The sequence below is a fragment of the Bombina bombina genome, chromosome 2 (assembly GCF_027579735.1).
Source record: "Bombina bombina isolate aBomBom1 chromosome 2, aBomBom1.pri, whole genome shotgun sequence".
NCBI lineage: Eukaryota > Metazoa > Chordata > Amphibia > Anura > Bombinatoridae > Bombina > Bombina bombina.
Window position 1 is genome coordinate 607,698,401 of NC_069500.1, and position 26,906 is coordinate 607,725,306.

Sequence of the window (26,906 nt, forward strand, 5' to 3'; positions counted from 1 at the left end):
TTTATTTTCTCTCTGTCTCAGATTTTACAGCTTCCCATAGTAGTTCTGCTGTTAGTAAACTTATATTTGTCTGCACCTCCATGCTTCCTCATCAGTCTTTACCTTGCTTTGCTCCTGTTGGCTGCCCTAAATCTCTTTAACCAGCAAACCCCACACCAGAATCACATTCAAAAGAATATTAAATGAATCCACAGTGGAGGAATTTAGTTCCAGTTTCACATATTGCAATTTATTTCATTTTTTTAAAATGATTAGCCCAGCAGTGGATGATCCACCGCTGGGCTAATAATAAAAAAATAATAAAAAAAATTGATTTAGTTGTTTTTTGGGATGTTGGGGTCGAGAGCGAAATTGCATGGGGTAGGGGGGCCCAAGAACATTTTTGCCCAGGGTCCAGTCAATATTAAAGACGGCCCTGATTCAAAGCAAAAGTTTAGCCTAATAATAATATTAGTGCTTTAAAATAATAGTTGCTGCTGTGTTGTGAACTAGGTCTCCCTGCTATCTTATCTTATATCCTCTTCTCAGGCCTAGTAGGAACAGTTTATAAATGACTTACAAGAGTAACAATAATCCTATTTAGATCGTATAATATCCTTTTATTTTTGCCAGAAGTGATGTGTTTTGTATAACATTGCTTTCTCTCTGGGCTGGTCAGACTGTCTATACTTTTAATGGTTTGGATAATGTGTCATAGCAACTCGAAAAACGTGGCCAATTCCTGATATACTTTGTTGGTACTTTACTTCCTAGAGGTATTTTAAACATTTAGCCCCTATATAGTACTTGTGTTTATCTGTGTGCAACAGTTCCAAGTACCTCTCTTATCTCTAGTGATTGATTCTGTCCATGTGCTTCAACTCCCTCAAACCAAGTAATAGATTATGGCTCCAGCCAGAGGGTTTTAGAGAGAGAATATGTAGATAACAAGGTTAATTACCACATCTAGTACTTCAAATGTGACCCGTGGGTGACTAATGTGAAAAATGTGTAAATTTGTATTTAAAATAAATCGGTAGGACTCTTTGGTGCTTGATGCAGGGAATTAACAAGTCTGTCACTGTATAAAAAAAACATGAACAAATAGGTAATAAACTTAAAGGTTCCCACGTTCCAGGATTTATATTGAGGATACGACAACGAAGGTGCGGGATCATATCCGTGAGCACAAATCTAATTTTAGATGTGGTAACTCAGAAGTCCCGGTCTCATTCCATTTCCTGGAAGCAGGGCACTTTATTAGCCAATTAAGATGGCAGGTTATTGATCAGGTTAAGGTACCTAGGAGAGGGGGGAACAGGAGTTATTGTTAAAGAGAAGGGAACTTTATTGGATTATAAATATGTATTCATATTAAAAAAAACGATTTTTCAGTGTACCAAATGAGGTTGCAAATGCCTCTAGAGGTAATAGGAGGAATTTATTATGAAGTATGTAACCTAAGGTTAACCACTAGATGGTGCAGGATAGACCTGTTTTTTTAAATGTAACTTATTAAGCACAGTCAGGTGTTGGTTGATGGTAATCAGGTAGCCTGGGTTGCTACAAATTGTGAATTTGTGAACAGTAATGTATGGCATGACTAAGGGTATATGTACCTGAAACGTTGCTTTTTGTAACCTGGATATTATCCCTGAATAAAAGTGAATTTTATTAAGCAAGTGCTGTGGACATATTGTTTGAAAGAAATAAACTTAAAGGGACAGTCTACTCCAGAATGTTTAATTGTATTGTTTATAAAGATAGATAATCCCTTTGTTACCCATTCCCCAGTTTTGCATAACCAACATGGTTATATATACTTTTTACCTCTGATTACCTTGTATCTAAACCTCTACAGACTGCTCCCTTATCTCAGTTTTTTTTGTGAGTGAGCACAATGAGAAGCAGCCTTCAAGGGCTTATAAATTAGTGAGCCTACCTAAGTTTAGCTTTCAACAAAGAATATCAAGAGAACAAAGCTAATTTGATGATAAAAGATGTAATTTTGACTAGACTGTTCCTTTAATTCTTCATTAAACATCTACTTATCCCCCTGCAATCACATCTCAAGTGGGTCCTTCTGGCCCTGCAATCACTAGTGGTGTTGCTGCATGGGGGGGGGGGAGGGGGCACTATGATGAGAAAAATCTGTTTACATATTTGTACAGGAAGGCTGCTCAAGTGCATATCCACTGATACAGACTAACCAATGGGAAAGGATGATTCACAGTCAGAGAGAAGCTCTTTATACTCCTATGTGGCACAACTTGTGTGGATGGCAAACAACCAGAAAGGGGGTTGTTGAAATATGAGGGTTCTACTCTTTTTAATTGAGATTAAACACACTTCATTCCTACACAAATGCAAAAAATATTCTCCACTATCAATACAATTTATTTACTGCTCTGTAGAGTTCTGGTCATCCTTATTGTGCCTCTTGATTCCCAATTGTCTATTAACACCTACTAACCATGATGAGGATTGTAATTTCATTCTGGGGAGTGTTTTTCAGTTAAAAATGTGAAGCTGAACTATGCTGAATCTGTGAGTTATTGTTCATCTTATAACATATTATTGCAGCTAAGACATCAAATTTAACTTGAAAAAGAGTGGGTGGTGTAACAGATCTAAAGGAGCGACAATGGGTAAGCGGTTAATTCTGGTAGTAGATAAATAAGGCAGTGAGATAAATGAAAGGCATTCAGTTGATTGTGTTATGTTTGATTTATATAGATAGTCTCTGGGGAAGATAAGGGTATGTGATATTAAGAGGGGTTGGTATAATATGTTCTTCCATATTGTAGAATAAAAGGTTAAATGCAATTGGAAAGAGTTTGCCTTATATATGTAAGGAATACATCCATAATGAACATTTTCAAAGAGATTGCTTAAAACATTATTTTGTATACTAGACCTTAAAGGGCCATAATAATAAAAAAATACACTCTCTAGACTACAGTATGTTTAACCCTGCAAAGGGTTAAACACACAGTAGAAATACCGCTTGGGACTCATAGAGCACTGCTGGTCCCCAGCGGCAAACACAGGTTATCCAATCAACAGTGCTAGTTGGCCGACTCAGATATCCCTAATTTGGAACAAGGTATTTCTCTCTTTTTAATGAGAGGTCACATACTCCTTTAATTTTTATGTGATCATCATCTAGGCATCACTGATGTTTTTGGTAATGTAGAAAAGGTTCTTTTTAGAACCCCCCCAAAAACCCTCTTCTTAAAATACATCAAGCCATGAAACCCTATATTGGAAAGTGTGATGTCCCCACTTTCCAATGAAGGGTTTCATACCCTTGATAACAGTATTTGAATAACCAACAAACTTTTTCTTTGAATCTGGAGTTATGTAGATATTTGTACAGTTCCACAGTAGGTAACAAAAACTGCATCAAACACTCAAGAGATGCTTTATAAAGTTAATGTTAGCTTGCTATAATAGATCCCTCATCAACTTATGGTGCTACCCTTGGTGACCAGTGAAACCCCCACTTCCCAAGCAGACTGCATTTTATATTATAAGTATACACCCATTAGAACCATACTGGACTTACCACCTTTCAACTGTTGAGAAGACCAGGCTCTGGACTTCCTATAAAAGAGAAATCTGCCATGCTGCAAACAAATGTGACACTAGACATTTTAGTCCCTCTTCTACAATTAAATAATTAAAACATTCCCATCAAGCATTTATTTGTGTTTAAAACCATTCCTTTATTTCACTGGTTAAAATCCAAAGAGACTGTATACACAACAATCAATTAGTTTTACAAAATGTAGCTACAATCTAATTGGTAACTAATTAAACACAGAGTTAACTCATAGTTATGATCATATATTAAATGCTTGGATAATAGAGTGTGATGAGAATGAAACCCAAGTTGGGGATAGTACTCAGGTTATCTCATGTTTGTAAAATGTGGCTAAATTTTACTTTACTGCAGCCCATTTATTTTTCAATGCTTTGCAGAGTTTACTGGATGAAATATAAATGAGCCCACCCCTAACTCATTAGAGAGGTTTTGTGTAGGTTGCAGAGGCAACCAAAGTTATGGGTGCACTGTATAACTGGTTTTCAATTTACTACATGACTGTTGAAATATATTAGAGGGGACTCATCTATGGGATTTGCCTTGACGCTGTCCAATGTCTGTGGTTGTGATCTATCCCTCAGACAGCATGTAATTTTATACAAATGGTACATTATTGACCTGCTATTAATCTGGGTACCTAGTAGAGTGCAAAATCTTTTGTGAGATGCCTGAATGACAATAACGTTGGTTTGGGCTTTACCTTTGAGTCTGGAGAGAGTTCAATACATTATTTGAATGCAACTCTAAAGGGAATCCCTGCAAAATGTTGATGATGTAGGGGTATAGAAAGCCCATTACAGGTAACACGCTTTTGCACACAAAGAGCAGTCACCCTAGGAAGGTATTTAGGGCAGTTGCTAAGGGACAAATGTTCCACATATAAGAGAAATTGTATAGAATCATCCACCTTTTCTTCATGCAGATTATGTGGCTAAAAAACTTAAACAGAAAGGGTATCCGCAGAAGATTATTCAGACTAGAAATACAGTAGATAAAATTAAGAGATTGATTGCTTAATTCCAAAAATGTCTTTACTTAAGAGATCATATGAGGTTAATTTTCTAACACAGTATAGTGATCAATATCATGCTGTGTGTGTAATGTAATACAGAAACATTTTCCCCTACTGACTGCATAGGACAAGGGAGAAAGGAGTGGTTGCCGAAGGTTGTAGATTCTCCTAGAAAAGGGGAAGAACATTATAGAATATCTTGGCACCCATCCAATTGAAAAGCCCAGAGACAAGTCAGAACTCATGGTTAAGTCAGGTGTATATAGATGTGGTAACTCAACATGCATAGCATGTAAGTACCTATCTATAGTAGATAATGAAGGAGAAAGTTCGGTTTCCTTAAAATTCAAACTTTATTGGACAATTTAAAATCCAAAACGGAGGTAACAGCATACATGATTGACAGAACAGTGCTTACCAAACGGCTTCCGCGTTTTAGCTTACTGCCGTAGTAATAGCCTCAGATCATATCTTATACTACAAGTAACTGCAAGGCAGGTGGGAGTATAACTCCGGGGGTGATCCGTTTGTGCAGCAGGTATCAGATTTTTTTCTTATTCATATGTGTTAAGGGGACACTCTCTACATAGGGCATTTAACCCGATATCACTGATTGCACTACTAGCACACATTTTCTTTGGAACTTTAGTACCTATCTATAGGCCATGTTTTTTTCAACACGACCATGGGAGAACGGTTTTAACAGAATGAATGTGTGAACTGCCGTTCCACGTATGTGATTTTACTTATTGACGTTCATAGAGTGGGAGGTCTAGTATGTAGGTCTCACTACTCGAAAAGTGAGTCCCAAAATTAGGGAACACCTGACCAATATTAAGACAGTATACTGTGAAATAGTTTTTCCTTAATATATTTTCAATTACTTGTTATACCAGCTGCAAAGTATAAAATGTATGAGAAATTGCGGTTTCGGGTTTATTTGTGTATACGAATTAGCTGGTTTTGGACTTTTAAACCACAGCCTATTGAAATGGGTTGAGCTTGCAGGTAATATCAGATCTCATTATGTTATCACTTTGTGTACACAAACTTGCTTCCTTATCTTATATCTGTTTGTAAACCAAAGCCTAATACTTTTACATTTTATTACTTAACTATCCTGCACCCCACTGGGAGTGTAATCTCTTCTGCTGGCTTGTTTACTTAGGTTTATCAATAGCCTAGACTCCAGTATAGAAACTTTATGTGTAGGCTTGGATTCCACAGGCTAAATTGGCCATTTCAAATGAGGAAATAAGGGTAAAGGAGCTACTTGTAAACAATTTAATACACTCCAGCAGATAAAATAGATCACTTGGAACAATTTAAAGGGGAGGACAATGTTTGGTAAACTGTACCTTTAATTACACATTTCATGAGATTACATCATAAGAAACTGAACAGTCTGAGATGGACAATAATAGAGAGGGCAACAGCCCCCCTAGAAGTAGAGAATGGGGGTACTTTTAGACAAAAGATAAGTTTACTGGATCTCCCAATGGGCTAAATTCAGAGTATGATTTGATTAATTTTTGGAAATAGTTAAATTTAATTGAATGTGGATATATGATTTGACAAGATGGTGATGAAACCTCAACTCAGAGAACATAGAATATTACATTTTATATGTGTATAACAAATCTACACTAATACCTGTACATATATTGTAATTATCATTCAATATGTTCTGGTGCTGTACTTGTAAAAGTAAAATACACCTGATTTTCTCAATAAAAGTCAAAAGAGAAATTTTAAAAAATAAAATGACTACTATACATTTTCCAAACCATCCCTATAAAGGTACCCTATCATTACATTTCTAATCTACAAGCCCTTTTTAATAATTTAATTTCAATAATGTCATAGTTTAATTTCAATAATAAAGAATCTGTGGTTTTGTTATTTTGCAACTCATGCAGCCCTCATTTATCCAATAACACCAGGGAAGTAACTCTAAACAATTAGCTAGCTTGTAGGAAGACATTACTTCCACTGCACGTCTTGGAGTGTTGGTTATCACCTAAGAATTGATACCCATTGACTACAAGTACCTTAATTATGTGTGATAAACTTTTAACTTTAGTACTGGGAATAGCTACAATACATTCCCCACTGGCAACTCTTCTAGCCAACACAAATCCCTCTTAACTCCCCAAATAGAAAGAGAAAGAAATATAATACATATTCTAATATTCCTGTTCACTTAATACGGAATACCAAAACCATAAAAACTACAATGCATTAAAAAATGGAGATACTAAGTTAACCATTTTAATTATTTTATAGACTCACGCTCCAGCTACCAAAATTATATAGATCGTTGACCTCTTTTGCAATTATTTGCTTCCATAAATTCTCGTAAATTTGTATCTCTTTCTACTTGAAAAGCCTCTCTTTAAAATTACTATAGATTATCAAAGTCCTCACACCTTGGTATCTTAATCCTTATCAGATATATTTTACTACACCAGACCTATGTTGGAGAGGATGTGGGGAGAGAGTAAAATGTTACTAGCCTCTATTCGTCACATCCTTTACCTTATGCAAGGGGTATAATATTATGGTAGCTTGTGGTTTCTCTTATTACATTTCTTATTACATTACTGTAATCATTTAATAGTGATACACAAATAGCTGAACTACTAATCTGATATTGGTTTGACTTGCATATTTTATTTAATATTTACAAATAATGTATGTATTTCAGGGGTTTCATGATGATATTCACTTGTACTAATCAATTTCATAAGGAGAATTTTTGGTTTTAGCCATCACAATTTATATTTTAAAATGAAAGAATTCTTGAATATAAAAAAGTTCTTCTTTATGTTGAATCAATAGTATCAAGAACATGTGAAATTTTGTTTTAGAGTGAAAAAAGTGATTTTGTTTATCAGATTAGCTCTTTCTGACCAGTTCTGCATATGTGAATAGTAAACTATAGATCCTGCTATTTATATTTTAGAACTTTTTTTTTTTTTTTTTTGCAGTTTAGCATTGCTATCTTATCACTAGATCAGACATGTCCTTGCGCTCATTTTAAATCTGTTAACAAAGTCATGCTAAAGCTGGATTTGAAAGGCCATGGAATTTTTTTTAGAAACAAATAAAACCCTGGCACAATGAAATATTTGATAGTTACATATAACCCCATGAAATCTAGTGGGTATAAAAGTATTAATATTTTACCTGACAGGAGATGTTGTTATATCCCACACACCTTGCAAACCATGACTCTCACATTATCAGGGACAGTTGGTAGGTCTGAAAACAGGGGATGAGCTTATTAGGAGCGGCAAAAGCAAATTGTTTAGGAAAACCTGGGTTAGGTGCTGGAACCTCCCTGTCCAACATCATACATTGAACTGTGGGACAAATTCCTGCCTGGTGGGCCTGCTAACCTATGTCTTTCATTAGTTTTTCATATGAAACAGGCCCTGTTTTCCACTCTGATCCTGGGGTAGATTTATCATTGTCCAATCGAACAAGGTTTTCATATAATGAACCTGTCCACCCGAGATTGCAAATTGTGAAGTGCATTTGCTCCCCATATTTATCATATAGCATCCCAGCAGTTGCATGAGAGCAGGGCTTGTCAGTAACCCCTGGTTAGATCAGCCAGGGGTCATTTAATCCTCAAACTCTTAAAGGGACAGTCTACTTATCTATCTTTTTAAAAAAAGAACAACAATTCCCCAGCTTTGCATAACCAACATTGTTATATTAATACACTTTATAACCTCTAAGTTTGCTAAAATAGACAGTGTACTGTTAAATTGGTCTCCATTTTTAATGTGTTTCCAATGTCTTGTTATACCATCAGCATTGTAAAAAAAAGTATGAGAAATTGCTCTTTAATTTTTTTATTTGTATATGAAATAGCTGTTTTTGGTCTCTGACACCACAACCCATTAAAATGGACTGAACTTTGCAGGGAAATCATATCTCCTTATTTCTTTCTTATAGTGTGAGTTCACAAAATCCTTATTCTTACACATGGGAATACCTCTCCTGGCCACCAGGAGGAGGCAAAGACACCCAGCCAGAGCATTCAACTATCTCTCCTACTTCCCCTTCCCTCCCTGTAGTTCTTTGCCTCGTCTAGGAGCAGGCAGAGATAGAGGTGCTCTGCAAGATTGATTTCTTATTGAAACCCTCAATGGATAATTTATGGAAGAGAGGGTTAGAGGAGGTATAGCTGAATTTATAAATCTCTTTTGTAGAGTATTGTGAATCAGCAAGCAATGGGTGTCACTGGGAAGTTCCCAAGCCTCCTTTTGCGAGTCAGTTACAGTGTGGACTGGTGTTCTGTGGTACTGTTACAGGACTTATGTACAGTGAGTCTGCTGGAGGGTTAATGCTCTTTGGAGACAGACTGGTAAGTTTCATTCAGGCTTGACCCTCTACCCTTTCCCCATTATACCAGCTAGTTTTCTGAAATCACATGGGTGAGACAGTTTGTACATAGGTGAACCTATGTCACAGGGGCTATGGGATAAGTATTTTGGAAGGCTGTGTACCTGTTTTAAAAAGTTGTAGGGCCATAGGGTGCCTATTTATTTATTAAGAATCCTTGCTGACAGCGATCCGGTCAGGTGATAGCGGTACCAGAACACTGCTGGTACTAGTGGTGTGTTTGGAGGCAGAGCAGCCTTTAGTGTCTGTCCTGTGGCGGTGCGGAGGTTAACAATTTTTCCCCACACAGGGCAGTTTTAGTGTGCACTTTGCCTCTTCCTTTGTGGTGGAAGCAGCTTTTGGATGCGCATCTCCTAACACACGCTCGAGTGAAACAGTGACCTATTGGTTCTCCAGGAAGGGGTGGGGTAAGAGACCTTAACCAGAGCATTAGGGATGTGTTCCAATTATTCTGATTTATTTTGAACTTTTGGGATACAATTAGAGCCTTGAGAACGGACGCATTCTACTTAGCAGGGAAATATTACTTTATTAAATTCTAGTAGGTGATTTTCATTTTACTCTTCACAGTGGAGATAATAAATTTATTTTTTGCAAATTAAACATAGTGTGCCCACAAGCACATATCTGCAGCACTTTGGTTGGCTTCTGTTCTCCAGTCTCATTCTGCGGGTAAAATTCCTCGACATAATGTGATATGTCACCCTGCTCCAATACCTCAGGATGGCATAACTGAATTTCCTCTGGACTTTTCTTCCCAATTACAAACTGCAGTGTCTGTGGCTTTGGGGACTATGCTGCCTGCAATTAAGTGCAAGCAGAAGATTAAACATTGTTCATCAGGGACAAAATTAAACTTTCATGATTCGGATAGGGCATGTAATTTTAAACAACTTTCCAATTTACTTCTATTATCTAATTTGCTCAATTCTTTAGATATCCTTTGTTGAAGAAATAGCAATGCACATGTGTGAGCCAATCACACAAGGCCTCTATGTGCAGCAACCAATCAGCAGCTACTGAGCATATCTAGATATGCTTTTCAGCAAGTGATATCAAGAGAATGAAGCAAATGAGATAATAGAAGTAAATTAGAAAGTTGTTTAAAATGACATGCTCTTTCTAAATCACAAAAGAAAAAAATTGGGTTTCATGTCCCTTTAAGCCAGAATTGATTTAATGTTGGACAATTAATGAAGTAGTGATGTGAAATATACACTATGTACTAACGTTTTTCTACATTTAGGATAATAATATTCTGTACATTTTGTTCCATTTATAAATCAGAGCTGGAGTAATATAGGTTATATACAATCATTTCACGTGAGACTCTCCTGTCTGCAGAAATAATACGTTTTTCCACTCTATTAATACTTTTTTTAATATTTCCTTCATATATATTTTTAAGGTCCATTTTTGAGCAATTAAATCAAAATTTTTCTGGTTTTTTTTCTTTTGAATCAAACTTGCAAACATATAAGTAATTTTATATATTCCAGCTTTATAATTTCTTATTAACTTAAAGGACTACTAAACACAATCACATAGCATAATCAATAAGTGTATAATTAAAAAACGACAATGCAAAAGCACTTTCCAATGAGAGTAGTAGGTTTTTTTCTAATAAGTTAGTTACAATTTCCTTCCTAATGCATCATGTGACAGCAGTCAGCCAATCACAAAATGCATATATGTATATTCTGTGAATCTTGCACATGCTCAATAGGAGCTGGTGCCTCAAAGTGTGCAAATAAAATTATTGTGAACATTTAGATAATGGAAGTGAATTGGAAAGTTTTTTTTAAAATGGTATGTGCTGTCTGAATCATGAAAGTTTTAAAGGGACACTCAAGTCAATATTAAACTTTCATGAATCAGATAGAGCATGCAATTTTAAACAACTTTCAAATTTACTTCTATTAACAAAATATGCACAGTATTTTTATATTTACACTTTGTGATACACCAGCTCCTACTGAGCATGTGCAAGAATTCATAGACTATACATATATGCATTTGTGATTAGCTAATGCCTGTCACATGATACAGGGGGAGTGGAAATTGACATAACTTTGAAATTTGTCATAAAGAAATCTATTACTCATTTGAAGTTCAGACTAAGTGCTATTACATCATCCTTTTATCATGCATATGTTAAATATGCAGATCTATTGTATTTACTGGTTCTTTAATTTTGACTTGACTGTCCCTTTAACAAGGTCAGTACATAGGTGTCTTACTTGCAGGTAAGCAAAAAATGGATTGCTGCGTATATTAAATTTTGCTTTAATTTCCTCAAATTATTTCTCCAACATAGGTGTGTCCGGTCCACGGCGTCATCCTTACTTGTGGGATATTCTCCTCCCCAACAGGAAATGGCAAAGAGCCCAGCAAAGCTGGTCACATGATCCCTCCTAGGCTCCGCCTACCCCAGTCATTCTCTTTGCCGTTGTACAGGCAACATCTCCACGGAGATGGCTTAGAGTTTTTTAGTGTTTAACTGTAGTTTTTATTATTCAATCAAGAGTTTGTTATTTTGAAATAGTGCTGGTATGTACTATTTACTCAGAAACAGAAAAGAGATGAAGATTTCTGTTTGTATGAGGAAAATGATTTTAGCAACCGTAACTAAAATCCATGGCTGTTCCACACAGGACTGTTGAGAGCTACTAACTTCAGTTGGGGGAACAGTATGCAGTCTCTTGCTGCTTGAGGTATGACACATTCTAACAAGACGATGTAATGCTGGAAGCTGTCATTTTCCCTATGGGATCCGGTAAGCCATGTTTATTACGATCATAAATAAGGGCTTCACAAGGGCTTATTAAGACTGTAGACTTTTCTGGGCTAAATCGATTCATTATTAACACATATTTAGCCTTGAGGAATCATTTTATCTGGGTATTTTGATATAAGAATATCGGCAGGCACTGTATTAGACACCTTATTACTTAGGGACTTTCCCAAAGCATAAGCAGAGCCTCATTTTCGCGCCGGTGTGGCGCACTTGTTTTTGAGAGGCATGGCATGCAGTCGCATGTGTGAGGAGCTCTGATACTTAGAAAAGACTTTCTGAAGGCGTCATTTGGTATCGTATTCCCCTTTGGGCTTGGTTGGGTCTCAGCAAAGCAGATACCAGGGACTGTAAAGGGGTTAAAGTTTAAAACGGCTCCGGTTCCGTTATTTTAAGGGTTAAAGCTTCCAAATTTGGTGTGCAATACTTTTAAGGCTTTAAGACACTGTGGTGAAAATTTGGTGAATTTTGTACAATTCCTTCATGTTTTTTCGCAATTGCAGTAATAAAGTGTGTTCAGTTTAAAATTTAAAGTGACAGTAACGGTTTTATTTTAAAACGTTTTTGTACTTTGTTATCAAGTTTATGCCTGTTTAACATGTCTGAACTACCAGATAGACTGTGTTCTGAATGTGGGGAAGCCAGAATTCCTATTCATTTAAATAAATGTGATTTATGTGATAATGACAATGATGCCCAAGATGATTCCTCAAGTGAGGGGAGTAAGCATGGTACTGCATCATTCCCTCCTTCGTCTACACGAGTCTTGCCCACTCAGGAGGCCCCTAGTACATCTAGCGCGCCAATACTCCTTACTATGCAACAATTAACGGCTGTAATGGATAATTCTGTCAAAAACATTTTAGCCCAAATGAACACTTGTCAGCGTAAGCGCGGCTGCTCTGTTTTAGATACTGAAGAGCATGGCAACGCTGATACTAATATCTCTGAAGGGCCCCTAACCCAGTCTGATGGGGCCAGGGAGGTTTTGTCTGAGGGAGAAATTACTGATTCAGGGAACATTTCTCAACAGGCTGAACCTGATGTGATTGCATTTAAATTTAAGTTGGAACATCTCCGCATTCTGCTTAAGGAGGTATTATCCACTCTGGATGATTGTGACAAGTTGGTCATCCCAGAGAAGCTATGTAAAATGGACAAGTTCCTAGAGGTGCCGGGGCTCCCAGAAGCTTTTCCTATACCCAAGCGGGTGGCGGACATTGTTAATAAAGAATGGGAAAGGCCCGGTATTCCTTTCGTCCCTCCCCCCATATTTAAAAAATTGTTTCCTTTGGTCGACCCCAGAAAGGACTTATGGCAGACAGTCCCCAAGGTCGAGGGAGCGGTTTCCACTTTAAACAAACGCACCACTATACCCATAGAGGATAGTTGTGCTTTCAAAGATCCTATGGATAAAAAATTAGAAGGTTTGCTTAAAAAGATGTTTGTTCAGCAGGGTTACCTTCTACAACCAATTGCATGCATTGTCCCTGTCGCTACAGCCGCATGTTTCTGGTTCGATGAGCTGATAAAGGCGGTCGATAGTGATTCTCCTCCTTATGAGGAGATTATGGACAGAATCAATGCTCTCAAATTGGCTAATTCTTTCACCCTAGACGCCACTTTGCAATTGGCTAGGTTAGCGGCTAAGAATTCTGGGTTTGCTATTGTGGCGCGCAGAGCGCTTTGGTTGAAATCTTGGTCGGCTGATGCGTCTTCCAAGAACAAGCTACTTAACATTCCTTTCAAGGGGAAAACGCTGTTTGGCCCTGACTTGAAAGAGATTATCTCTGATATCACTGGGGGTAAGGGCCACGCCCTTCCTCAGGATCGGCCTTTCAAGGCAAAAAATAAACCTAATTTTCGTCCCTTTCGTAGAAACGGACCAGCCCGAGGTGCTACGTCCTCTAAGCAAGAGGGTAATACTTCTCAAGCCAAGCCAGCTTGGAGACCAATGCAAGGCTGGAACAAGGGAAAGCAGGCCAAGAAACCTGCCACTGCTACCAAGACTGCATGAAATGTTGGCCCCCGATCCGGGACCGGATCTGGTGGGGGGCAGACTCTCTCTCTTCGCTCAGGCTTGGGCAAGAGATGTTCTGGATCCTTGGGCGCTAGAAATAGTCTCCCAAGGTTATCTTCTGGAATTCAAGGGACTTCCCCCAAGGGGGAGGTTCCACAGGTCTCAGTTGTCTTCAGACCACATAAAAAGACAGGCATTCTTACATTGTGTAGAAGACCTGTTAAAAATGGGAGTGATTCATCCTGTTCCATTAAGAGAACAAGGGATGGGGTTCTACTCCAATCTGTTCATAGTTCCCAAAAAAGAGGGAACGTTCAGACCAATCTTAGATCTCAAGATCTCAAACAAGTTTCTCAAGGTTCCATCGTTCAAGATGGAAACCATTCGAACTATTCTTCCTTCCATCCAGGAAGGTCAATTCATGACCACGGTGGATTTAAAGGATGCGTATCTACATATTCCTATCCACAAGGAACATCATCGGTTCCTAAGGTTCGCATTCCTGGACAAGCATTACCAGTTCGTGGCGCTTCCTTTCGGATTAGCCACTGCTCCAAGGATTTTCACAAAGGTACTAGGGTCCCTTCTAGCTGTGCTAAGACCAAGGGGCATTGCTGTAGTACCTTACTTGGACGACATTCTGATTCAAGCGTCGTCCCTTCCTCAGGCAAAGGCTCACACGGACATCGTCCTGGCCTTTCTCAGATCTCACGGATGGAAAGTGAACGTGGAAAAGAGTTCTCTATCTCCGTCAACAAGGGTTCCCTTCTTGGGAACAATAATAGACTCCTTAGAAATGAGGATATTTCTGACAGAGGCCAGAAAAACAAAGCTTCTAGACTCTTGTCGGATACTTCATTCCGTTCCTCTTCCTTCCATAGCTCAGTGCATGGAAGTGATCGGGTTGATGGTAGCGGCTATGGACATAGTTCCTTTTGCGCGCATTCATCTAAGACCATTACAACTGTGCATGCTCAGTCAGTGGAATGGGGATTATACAGACTTGTCTCCGAAGATACAAGTAAATCAGAGGACCAGAGACTCACTCCGTTGGTGGCTGTCCCTGGACAACCTGTCACGAGGGATGACATTCCGCAGACCAGAGTGGGTCATTGTCACGACCGACGCCAGTCTGATGGGCTGGGGCGCGGTCTGGGGATCCCTGAAAGCTCAGGGTCTTTGGTCTCGGGAAGAATCTCTTCTACCGATAAATATTCTGGAACTGAGAGCGATATTCAATGCTCTCAAGGCTTGGCCTCAGCTAGCGAGGGCCAAGTTCATACGGTTTCAATCAGACAACATGACAACTGTTGCGTACATCAACCATCAGGGGGGAACAAGGAGTTCCCTAGCGATGGAAGAAGTGACCAAAATCATTCTATGGGCGGAGTCTCACTCCTGCCACCTGTCCGCTATCCACATCCCAGGAGTGGAAAATTGGGAAGCGGATTTTCTGAGTCGTCAGACATTGCATCCGGGGGAGTGGGAACTCCATCCGGAAATCTTTGCCCAAGTCACTCAGCTGTGGGGCATTCCAGTCATGGATCTGATGGCCTCTCGTCAGAACTTCAAAGTTCCTTGCTACGGGTCCAGATCCAGGGATCCCAAGGCGGCTCTGGTGGATGCACTAGTAGCACCTTGGACCTTCAAACTAGCTTATGTGTTCCCGCCGTTCCCTCTCATCCCCAGGCTGGTAGCCAGGATCAATCAGGAGAGGGCGTCGGTGATCTTGATAGCTCCTGCGTGGCCACGCAGGACTTGGTATGCAGATCTGGTGAATATGTCATCGGCTCCACCTTGGAAGCTACCTTTGAGACGAGACCTTCTTGTTCAGGGTCCGTTCGAACATCCGAACCTGGTTTCACTCCAGCTGACTGCTTGGAGATTGAACGCTTGATCTTATCGAAGCGAGGGTTCTCAGATTCTGTTATCGATACTCTTGTTCAGGCCAGAAAGCCTGTAACTAGAAAGATTTACCACAAAATTTGGAAAAAATATATCTGTTGGTGTGAATCTAAAGGATTCCCTTGGGACAAGGTTAAGATTCCTAAGATTCTATCCTTCCTTCAAGAAGGATTGGAAAAAGGATTATCTGCAAGTTCCCTGAAGGGACAGATTTCTGCCTTGTCTGTGTTACTTCACAAAAAGCTGGCAGCTGTGCCAGATGTTCAAGCCTTTGTTCAGGCTCTGGTTAGAATTAAGCCTGTTTACAAACCTTTGACTCCTCCTTGGAGTCTCAATTTAGTTCTTTCAGTTCTTCAGGGGGTTCCGTTTGAACCCTTACATTCCGTTGATATTAAGTTATTATCTTGGAAAGTTTTGTTTTTAGTTGCAATCTCTTCTGCTAGAAGAGTTTCAGAATTATCTGCTCTGCAGTGTTCTCCTCCTTATCTGGTGTTCCATGCAGATAAGGTGGTTTTACGTACTAAACCTGGTTTTCTTCCAAAAGTTGTTTCTAACAAAAACATTAACCAGGAGATTATCGTACCTTCTCTGTGTCCGAAACCAGTTTCAAAGAAGGAACGTTTGTTGCACAATTTGGATGTTGTTCGCGCTCTAAAATTCTATTTAGATGCTACAAAGGATTTTAGACAAACATCTTCCTTGTTTGTTGTTTATTCTGGTAAAAGGAGAGGTCAAAAAGCAACTTCTACCTCTCTCTCTTTTTGGATTAAAAGCATCATCAGATTGGCTTACGAGACTGCCGGACGGCAGCCTCCCGAAAGAATCACAGCTCATTCCACTAGGGCTGTGGCTTCCACATGGGCCTTCAAGAACGAGGCTTCTGTTGATCAGATATGTAGGGCAGCGACTTGGTCTTCACTGCACACTTTTACCAAATTTTACAAGTTTGATACTTTTGCTTCTTCTGAGGCTATTTTTGGGAGAAAGGTTTTGCAAGCCGTGGTGCCTTCCATTTAGGTGACCTGATTTGCTCCCTCCCTTCATCCGTGTCCTAAAGCTTTGGTATTGGTTCCCACAAGTAAGGATGACGCCGTGGACCGGACACACCTATGTTGGAGAAAACAGAATTTATGTTTACCTGATAAATTACTTTCTCCAACGGTGTGTCCGGTCCACGGCCCGCCCTGGTTTTTTTAATCAGGTCTGATAATTTATTTTCTTTAACTACAGTCACCACGGTACCATATGGTTTCTCCTATGCAAATATTCCTCCTTAACGTCGGTCGAATGACTGGGGTAGGCGGAGCCTAGGAGGGATCATGTGACCAGCTTTGCTGGGCTCTTTGCCATTTCCTGTTGGGGAGGAGAATATCCCACAAGTAAGGATGACGCCGTGGACCGGACACACCGTTGGAGAAAGTAATTTATCAGGTAAACATAAATTCTGTTTTTATTTGTTGATTAACAATATCTATAAATTGAAAAAGATTCACCAAACATTTTCCTTCCAATACTTAAAGGGACATAAAACCCCAAATTTTTCTTTCATGATTCTGATAGAACATACAATTTTAAATAACTTTCCAATTTACTTCTATCTAAATTTCTTTGTTTTCTTGTTATCCTTTGTTGAAAAGCTGGGATGTAAGCTAATGAGAGTGCATGTGTCTACAGCACTATTTAGCAGCAGTTTTGCAACAATGTAATACATTAGCAGGAGCACTAGATGGCAGCACTATTTCCTGTCATGTAGTGCTTCAGGCATGTGCACGCTACCTACCTAGGTATCCCTTCAACAAAGAATAACAGGAGAACGAAGCAAATTTGATAATAGAAGTAAATTGGAAACTGTTTTTAAAATTGTATTCTGTATCTGAATATTGAAAGATTTTTTGGGGGGTTTTAATGTCCCTTTAAATGGATATACTTGTAGACCTGCCTTAACTAAAGATTTCACGTTATAGGGAAGAAATTAGAAACCAATAGGTTAACATTCCATTTTTTTCACAATTTTTGACATACAAGAATAAGATCTTTAAACATTTTAATTCTCTGATTATTTGATGGTAATTTATTCGGCTTAAAGGGACAGTCTACACCAAATTTGTTATTGTTTAAAAACAAATAGATAATCCCTTTATTACCCATTCCCCAGTTTTGCATAACCAACACGGTTATATTAATATACTTTCTCTTGTTAAGTGTGTTCAGTCCACGGGTCATCCATTACTTATGGGATATATTCTCCTTCCCAACAGGAAGTTGCAAGAGGATCACCCAAGCAGAGCTGCTATATAGCTCCTCCCCTCACATGTCATACCCAGTCATTCTCTTGCAACCCTCAACAAAGGAGGTCGCGAGAGGAGCTGGAGTTTTACTTAACTATTCTTCAATCAAAAGTTTGTTATTTTAAATGGCACCGGAGTGTGCTGTTTTTCTATCTCAGGCAGTATTTGGAAGAAGAAACTGCCTGCGTTTTTTATCTATGATCTTAGCAGGCGTAACTAAGATCCACTGGCTGTTCTCGACATTCTGAGGAGTGGGGTAACTTCAGAAACTGGGAATAGCATGCGGGGTCCTCCGCAAATGAGGTATGTGCAGTACTTTATTTTCTGGGAATGGAATTGACTAAGAAAATACTGCTGTTACCGTATGATGTAAGTACAGCCTTAAATGCAGTAGTAGCAACTGGTATCAGGCTGATAAATGTATGCGCAGTCGAGTTATATTCTAGGGATTAGAATTTGACTGAGAAAATACTGTTAACACTGAAATAATACTTAAGCCTTCTCTGCAGTGGTAGCGACTGGTAGCAGGCTTAGTGATAGCTTTGCATGACATTGAAAAATGTTGTTTTTTAATAAAACGTTTACTGGCATGTTATTCGTTTTTGTGAGGTACTTTGGTGATAAATCGCTTTGGGCATGATTTTTTCCAAATGGCTAACATATTTTTCTGCATGGAAACCATTATATCAGGGCTCCCACTGTTGTGATTGGAGTGGGAGGGCCCTTGTCTTAGCGCCTTGTTGCGCAGTTAAAATTATTGCGCAGTCTTTCTGCTTATTCCTCCTTGATCCAGGACGTCTCTAGAGAGCTCAGGGGTCTGCAAATTTCATTTGTGAGGGAGGTAATCAGTCACAGCAGATCTGTGACAGTGTGCTGACTGTGATTAAAAGCGTTAAATCTTAATTGATATCTGTTTTATCCGTTTTGGGTATCGAGGGGTTAATCATCCTATTGCTAATGGGTGCCATCCTCTGCTAATAATACACTTCTTGTTAAGAATTGTTTAATTATATCTGTATTTTTGAAGCGCTGCAGCGTTTTTTATATTGCTTGTAAAACTTATTGAAAGTGATTTCCAAGCTTGTTAGTTTTTTCATTGCTAAGTCTGTTTTAAACATGTCTGATTCAGAGGAAACTGTTTGTTCATCATGTTCAAAAGCCAATGTGGAGCCCAATAGAACGTTGTGTACCAATTGTATTGATATTGCTTTGAATAAAAGTCAATCTGTACCGATTAAGAAGCTATCACCAGACAACGAGGGGGAGTTATGCCGCCTAACTCTCCTCACGTGTCAGTACCTGCGTCTCCCGCTCGGGAGATGCGTAGGATTGAGACACCTAGTACATCTAGGCCCTTACAAATCACTTTACATGATATGGCTAATGTTATGAAAGAAGTATTATATAATATGCCCGAATTAAGGGGCAAACGCGATAGCTCTGGGTTAAGGACAGAGCGCACTGATGACACGAGAGCCATGTCTGATGCTGCGTCACAATTTGCAGAACATGAGGACGGTGAGCTTCATTCTGTCGGTGACGGTTCTGATCTGGGGACACCGGATTCAGAAATTTCAAATTTTAAATTTAAGCTTGAGAACCTCTGTATGTTACTAGGGGAGGTATTAGCGGCTCTGAATGATTGTGACACGGTGGCAATTCCAGAGAAATTGTGTAGGTTGGATAGATACTATGCGGTACCGGTGTGTACTGACGTTTTTCCTATACCAAAAAGACTTACAGAAATTATAAGTAAGGAGTGGGATAGACCCGGTGTGCCTTTTTCCCCTCCCCCGATATTTAGAAAAATGTTCCCTATAGACGCCACCACACGAGACTTATGGCAGACGGTCCCTAAGGTGGAGGGAGCAGTTTCTACGTTAGCCAAGCGTACCACTATCCCGGTGGAGGATAGCTGTGCTTTCTCAGATCCAATGGATAAAAAATTAGAGGGTTATCTTAAGAAAATGTTTGTTCAACAGGGTTTTATATTGCAGCCTCTTGCATGCATTGCGCCTGTCACGGCTGCAGCGACATTCTGGTTTGAGTCTCTGGAAGAGGCGATTCGCACAGAGCCGTTGGATGAGGCCTTGAGCAAAGTCAGAACCCTTAAGCAAGCTAATGCGTTTGTTTCAGATGCCGTAGTACATCTAACCAAACTTACGGCTAAAAATTCCGGATTCGCCATACAGGCGCGCAGAGCGCTCTGGCTTAAATCCTGGTCAGCGGATGTAACTTCCAAGTCTAAACTACTTAACATTCCTTTCAAAGGGCAGACCTTATTCGGGCCCGGCTTGAAGGAAATTATTGCTGACATTACGGGAGGTAAGGGCCACGCCCTTCCTCAGGACAGGGCCAAACCAAAGGCCAAACAGTCTAATTTTCGTGCCTTTCGTAACTTCAAGGCTGGAGCAGCATCGACTTCCTCCGCTCCAAAACAGGAAGGAACTACTGCTCGTTACAGACAAGGTTGGAAAGGCAACCAGTCATGGAACAAGGGCAAGCAGGCCAGAAAGCCTACTCCCGCCCCTAAGACAGCATGAAGTCAGGGCCCCCTATCCAGAGACGGATTTAGTGGGGGGGCAGACTTTCTCTCTTTGCCCAGGCTTGGGCAAGAGATGTGCAGGATCCCTGGACGTTAAAGATTATATCTCAGGGATACCTTCTGGATTTCAAATCCTCTCCTCCACAAGGGAGGTTCCATCTTTCGAGGTTATCGACAAACCTAGTAAAGAGAGAGGCATTTCTACAATGTGTCCAAGACCTCTTAATCATGGGGGTGATCCACTCAGTTCCGCGATCGGAACAGGGACAAGGATTTTACTCAAATCTATTTGTGGTTCCCAAAAAAGAGGGAACCTTCAGACCAATCTTGGACTTAAAGATCTTAAACAAATTCCTAAAGGTACCATCGTTCAAGATGGAAACCATTCGAACCATCCTACCCATGATCCAAGAGGGTCAATATATGACCACGGTGGAGTTAAAGGATGCTTACCTTCATATACCGATTCACAAAGATCATTATCGGTACCTGAGGTTTGCCTTTCTAGACAGGCATTACCAGTTTGTGGCTCTTTCCTTCGGGTTAGCCACGGCCCAGAGAATTTTTACGAAGGTTCTGGGCTCACTTCTGGCGGTACTAAGACCACGAGGCATAGCGGTGGCTCCGTACCTAGACGACATTCTGATACAAGCGTCAAGTTTTCAGAATGCAAAGTCTCATACAGAGATAGTTCTAGCATTTCTGAGGTCGCATGGGTGGAAAGTGAACGTGGAAAAGAGTTCTCTGTTACCACTCACAAGGGTTCCTTTTCTAGGAACTCTTATAGATTCTGTAGAGATGAAGATTTACCTGACGGAGTCCAGGTTATCAAAGATTCTCAATGCTTGCCGTGTCCTTCATTCCATTCCAAGCCCATCAGTAGCTCAGTGCATGGAGGTAATCGGCTTAATGGTCGCGGCAATGGACATAGTGCCATTTGCGCGCCTGCATCTCAGACCGCTGCAACTATGCATGCTCAGTCAATGGAACGGGGATTACTCAGATCTGTCCCCTTTGCTAAATCTGGACCAGGAGACCAGAGATTCGCTTCTCTGGTGGTTGTCTCTGGTTCATCTGTCCAAAGGAATGACCTTTCGCAGGCCAGATTGGACGATTGTAACAACGGATGCCAGCCTTCTAGGCTGGGGAGCAGTCTGGAATTCCCTGAAGGCTCAGGGATCGTGGACTCAGGAGGAGAAACTCCTCCCAATAAACATTCTAGAATTAAGAGCGATATTCAATGCTCTTCTAGCTTGGCCTCAGTTAGCAAAGCTGAGGTTCATCAGATTTCAGTCGGACAATATCACGACTGTGGCTTACATCAATCATCAAGGGGGAACCAGGAGTTCCCTAGCGATGTTGGAAGTCTCGAAGATAATTCGCTGGGCAGAGTCTCACTCTTGCCACCTGTCCGATTCACATCCCAGGCGTAGAGAACTGTGAGGCGGATTTCCTAAGTCGCCAGACTTTTCATCCGGGAGAGTGGGAACTTCACCCGGAGGTATTTGCTCAACTGATTCGTCGTTGGGGCAAACCGGATCTGGATCTCATGGCATCTCGCCAGAACGCGAAGCTTCCTTGTTACGGATCCAGGTCCAGGGACCCGGGAGCGGTGCTGGTAGATGCATTAGCAGCCCCTTGGGTTTTCAACATAGCTTATGTGTTTCCGCCATTTCCGTTGCTACCTCGGCTGATTGCCAGGATCAAACAGGAGAGGGCATCGGTAATTCTGATAGCGCCTGCGTGGCCACGCAGGACCTGGTATGCAGACCTAGTGGACATGTCGTCCTGTCCACCATGGTCTCTTCCTCTGAGGCAGGACCTTCTAATTCAGGGTCCTTTCAACCATCCAAACCTAATTTCTCTGAGGCTGACTGCCTGGAAATTGAACGCTTGATTCTATCTAAGCGTGGGTTTTCGGATTCGGTTATTGATACATTAATACAGGCTCGGAAACCTGTGACAAGAAAAATTTACCATAAGATATGGCGTAAATATTTATATTGGTGCGAATCCAAGAGTTACTCATGGAGTAAGGTTAGGATTCCTAGGATATTGTCTTTTCTACAAGAAGGTTTAGAAAAGGGTTTATCCGCTAGTTCGCTAAAGGGACAGATTTCAGCTCTGTCTATTCTTTTACACAAACGTCTGGCAGAGCATCCAGACGTCCAGGCCTTTTGTCAGGCTTTGGCTAGAATTAAGCCTGTGTTTAAAGCTGTTGCTCCTCCGTGGAGCTTAAACTTGGTTCTTAACGTTCTTCAGGGTGTTCCGTTTGAACCCCTTCATTCCATTGATATCAAGCTGTTATCTTGGAAAGTTCTGTTTTTGATGGCTATTTCCTCGGCTCGAAGAGTCTCTGAGTTATCTGCCTTACATTGTGATTCTCCTTATCTGATCTTTCATTCAGACAAGGTAGTTCTGCGTACCAAACCTGGGTTTTTACCTAAGGTTGTTTCTAACAGGAATATCAATCAAGAGATTGTTGTTCCATCATTATGTCCTAATCCTTCTTCAAAGAAGGAACGTCTTTTGCATAATCTGGACGTGGTCCGTGCTCTGAAGTTCTACTTACAGGCAACTAAAGATTTTAGACAAACTTCTCTGTTTGTCGTTTACTCTGGACAGAGGAGAGGTCAAAAGGCTTCGGCTACCTCTCTCTCTTTTTGGCTTCGTAGCATAATACGTTTAGCCTATGAGACTGCTGGACAGCAGCCTCCTGAAAGAATTACAGCTCATTCCACTAGGGCTGTGGCTTCCACCTGGGCCTTTAAGAATGAGGCCTCTGTTGAACAGATTTGCAAGGCTGCAACTTGGTCTTCACTTCATACTTTTTCCAAATTTTCCAAATTTGACACTTTCGCTTCTTCGGAGGCTGGTTTTGGGAGAAAGGTTCTACAGGCAGTGGTTCCTTCTGTTTAACGTTCCTGCCTTGTCCCTCCCATCATCCGCGTACTTAGCTTTGGTATTGGTATCCCATAAGTAATGGATGACCCGTGGACTGAACACACTTAACAAGAGAAAACATAATTTATGCTTACCTGATAAATTTATTTCTCTTGTAGTGTGTTCAGTCCACGGCCCGCCCTGTCTTTTTCAGGCAGGTTCTAAATTTTAAAATTATAACTCCAGTCACCACTGCACCTTATAGTTTCTCCTTTCTCGTCTCGTCTTGTTTCGGTCGAATGACTGGATATGACATGTGAGGGGAGGAGCTATATAGCAGCTCTGCTTGGGTGATCCTTTTGCAACTTCCTGTTGGGAAGGAGAATATATCCCATAAGTAATGGATGACCCGTGGACTGAACACACTACAAGAGAAATAAATTTATCAGGTAAGCATAAATTATGTTTTTTACCTCTGTGATTAGCAGCAAAGGATCACCTGAGTTGCAAGGGATAAGACTCCGCAAACAGTATGCAAGTAAAAATAGACCTTATTCGTATGTCCATACAAAGTTGCAGGGTACAGCTAGAGCTTTTACCTCTGTTATTACCTTGTATCTAAGCCTCTGCAAACTGCCCCCTTATTTTAGTTCTTTTGACAAACTTGCATTTTAGCCAATCAGTGCTGATTCCTAGGTAACTCCACGTATGTGAGCACAACGTTATCTATATGACACACATGAACTAACGCCCTTTAGTTGTAAAAAACTGTCAAAATGCCCTGATATAAGAGGCGGCCTTCAAGGGCTTAGAAATTAGCATATGAGCCTACCTAGGTTTAGCTTTCAACAACGAATATTATTTGTAGAGCGCCAACAGATTCCGTAGCGTTACCAAGAGAACAAAGACAATTTGATGATAAAAGTAAATTGGAAAGTTGTTGAATCATGATTTTTTTTAATTTTGACTATACTGTCCTTTTAATATGGAGTATGGCTTGCAAGCTTTAAGTTCTATTAAAGGGACACTCAAGTCAAAATAAACTTTTATGATTCATCCAGTTTTAAGACACTGTCCAATTTTACTTTCATTATCAAATTTTGCACAGTCTTCTGTTGAACAAGATCCTACTGAACATGTGCACAAGCTCACAGGATATAAGTATACTAGTCTGTGATTGGCTTATGTCTGTAACATGATACAGGGAGCCGGAAAATGGGAGAAAAATTTAATTTATCAGAAAAAAAAATCTACTGCTTATTTGAAATTCAGAGTAGGTGTTTAATCATTGTCTATTTATTATGCACTTGATAATTATGTAAGTCTACTGCATTGAGTGGTTCTTTAAGGAAAATTGTCCTTTATTAGTTAACAAATCAAATGCTGTTTTAGAAAAACATATTAAAGGGACAGTCAAGTCCAAAAAAAAAACTTTCATGATTCAGATAGGGCATGTCATTTTAAAAAAAAATTCCAATTTACTTTTATCACCAATTTTGCTTTGTTCGCTTGGTATTTTTAGTTGAAGGTCGCCTCTTGTCACATGCTTTTTTATTTGCTTTTCACAACAGGGGAGAGCTAGTTCATGTAAGCCATATAGATAACATTGTGATCACACCCATGGATTGTGGCAGACACTGCACTAATTGGCTAAAGTGAACGTCAATAGATAATAAATAAAATGTTGTTATCAGGAGGCTGTCAGAAGATGCTTAGATACAAGTTAATCACAAAGGTAAAAAAGTGTATTATAACAGTGTTGGTTATGCAAAACTGGGGAATGGGTAATAAAGGGATAATCCTATCTTTTTAAACAATAAAAATTCTGGTGTTGACTGTCCCTTTAAGGAATATAATTTAATAATTATAAAGGGATAGTCTAGTCAAAATTAAACTTTCATGATTCAGATAGAGCATGCAATTTTAAGCAACTTTCTAATTTACTCCTATAATTAATTTTTCTTTGTTCTCTTGGTATCTTTATTTGAAAAAACAAGCTTAGGAGCCAGCCCATTTTTTGTTCAGCTCCTGGGTAGCCATTGCTGATTGGTGTCTGAATGTAGCCACCAATCAGCAAGTGCTACCTAGGTGCTTAATAAAAAATGGGCCAGCTTTTTAAAATAAATTCCAGCTTTTTAAAATAAAGATACCAAGAAAACAAAGAAAACGTTATAGGAGTAAATTAGAAAGTTGCTTAATCACATGTGCAAAATTTAAACTCAGGATGTGATCAATTATTCATATAGGTCACAAAATGAAGGAGGCAGCAGACAAAGAAAGGGCATACATTTTGGTACCATCCCAATGTTTAAAGAGACTGTGTGCTCTGATTTGTTAACTGCTTGCTCAGTGAACTTAGTTTTATTTTGTTTAAAGGGACGTTAAAGTCCTAATTAAAGGGACAGGCAATACCAGAATTTTTTTTTTTTGTATTTTAATTTTTATTGAGTTTATTCAATTTTCGCGGGACAGTCGCTGATTTTAGGGGTCTGTCCCGCTGTCCTGGGTTGCTAGCCATCTGTCCCGCATTGCCCCATTCTTTTAAAATAAAAAAAAACATTTTTTATTTTTTTTATTTTATTGGGCACATACTCAGATGCAGCTGGCTTTCTCTTGTTAAGTGTATCCAGTCCACGGATCATCCATTACTTATGAAATATATTCTCCTTCCCAACAGGAAGCTGCAAGAGTCCACCCACAGCAAAGCTGCTATATAGCTCCTCCCCTAACTGCCATATTCAGTCATTCTCTTGCAAGCCTCAACATAGATAGGAGGTCGTGAGAGTCTGTGGTGCTTTCTACTTAGTTTATTCTTCAATCAAAAGTTTGTTATTTTTAAATGGCACCGGAGTGTGCTGTTTATCTCAGGCAGTATTTGGAAGAAGAATCTGCCTGCGTTTTTCTATGATCTTAGCAGACGTAACTAAGATCCATTTGCTGTTCTCACACATTCTGAGGAGTGAGGTACTTCAGAGGGGGAATGGCGTGCAGGTTTTCCTGCAGATAAGGTATGTGCAGTAAAATATTTTTCTAGGAATGGAATTGACTAAGAAAATACTGCTGATACCGAAGTAATGTAAGTAAAGCCTTAAATGCAGCGATAGCGACTGGTATCAGGCTTATTAATAGAGATACATACTCTTGTAAAAATGTGTTTTAAAACGTTTGCTGGCATGTTTAATAGTTTTTTAACATATGTTTGGTGATAAAACTTATTGGGGCCTAAGTTTTTTCCACATGGCTGGCTTAAATTTTGCATAGAAACAGTTAACTGAAGCTTCCCACTGTTGGCTGTGGCAGTTTGTTGTGTCTGTTTTTAAAAAACGTCTATGTCATTTTTTTGATCTGTTTTTTGCATTAAGGGGTTAATCATCCATTTGCAAGTGGGTGCAATGCTCTGTTACCTTATTACATGTACTGTAAAAATTTCGTTTGTTTTACTGCCTTTTTTTCACTG

General features: G+C 39.7%; 1 long non-coding RNA gene across 1 annotated transcript in view; it reads right to left on the reverse strand.

Moving 5' to 3' along the window:
* Positions 1-9,517: 9,517 nt before the first annotated feature.
* LOC128649327 (uncharacterized) overlaps positions 9,518-26,906 on the reverse strand; it is a 65,177-nt gene continuing 47,788 nt past the window's right edge. The window contains exon 2 of the long non-coding RNA XR_008400664.1: positions 9,518-9,811. This is a non-coding gene — a long non-coding RNA (uncharacterized LOC128649327). The remainder of the gene's footprint in view (positions 9,812-26,906) is intronic.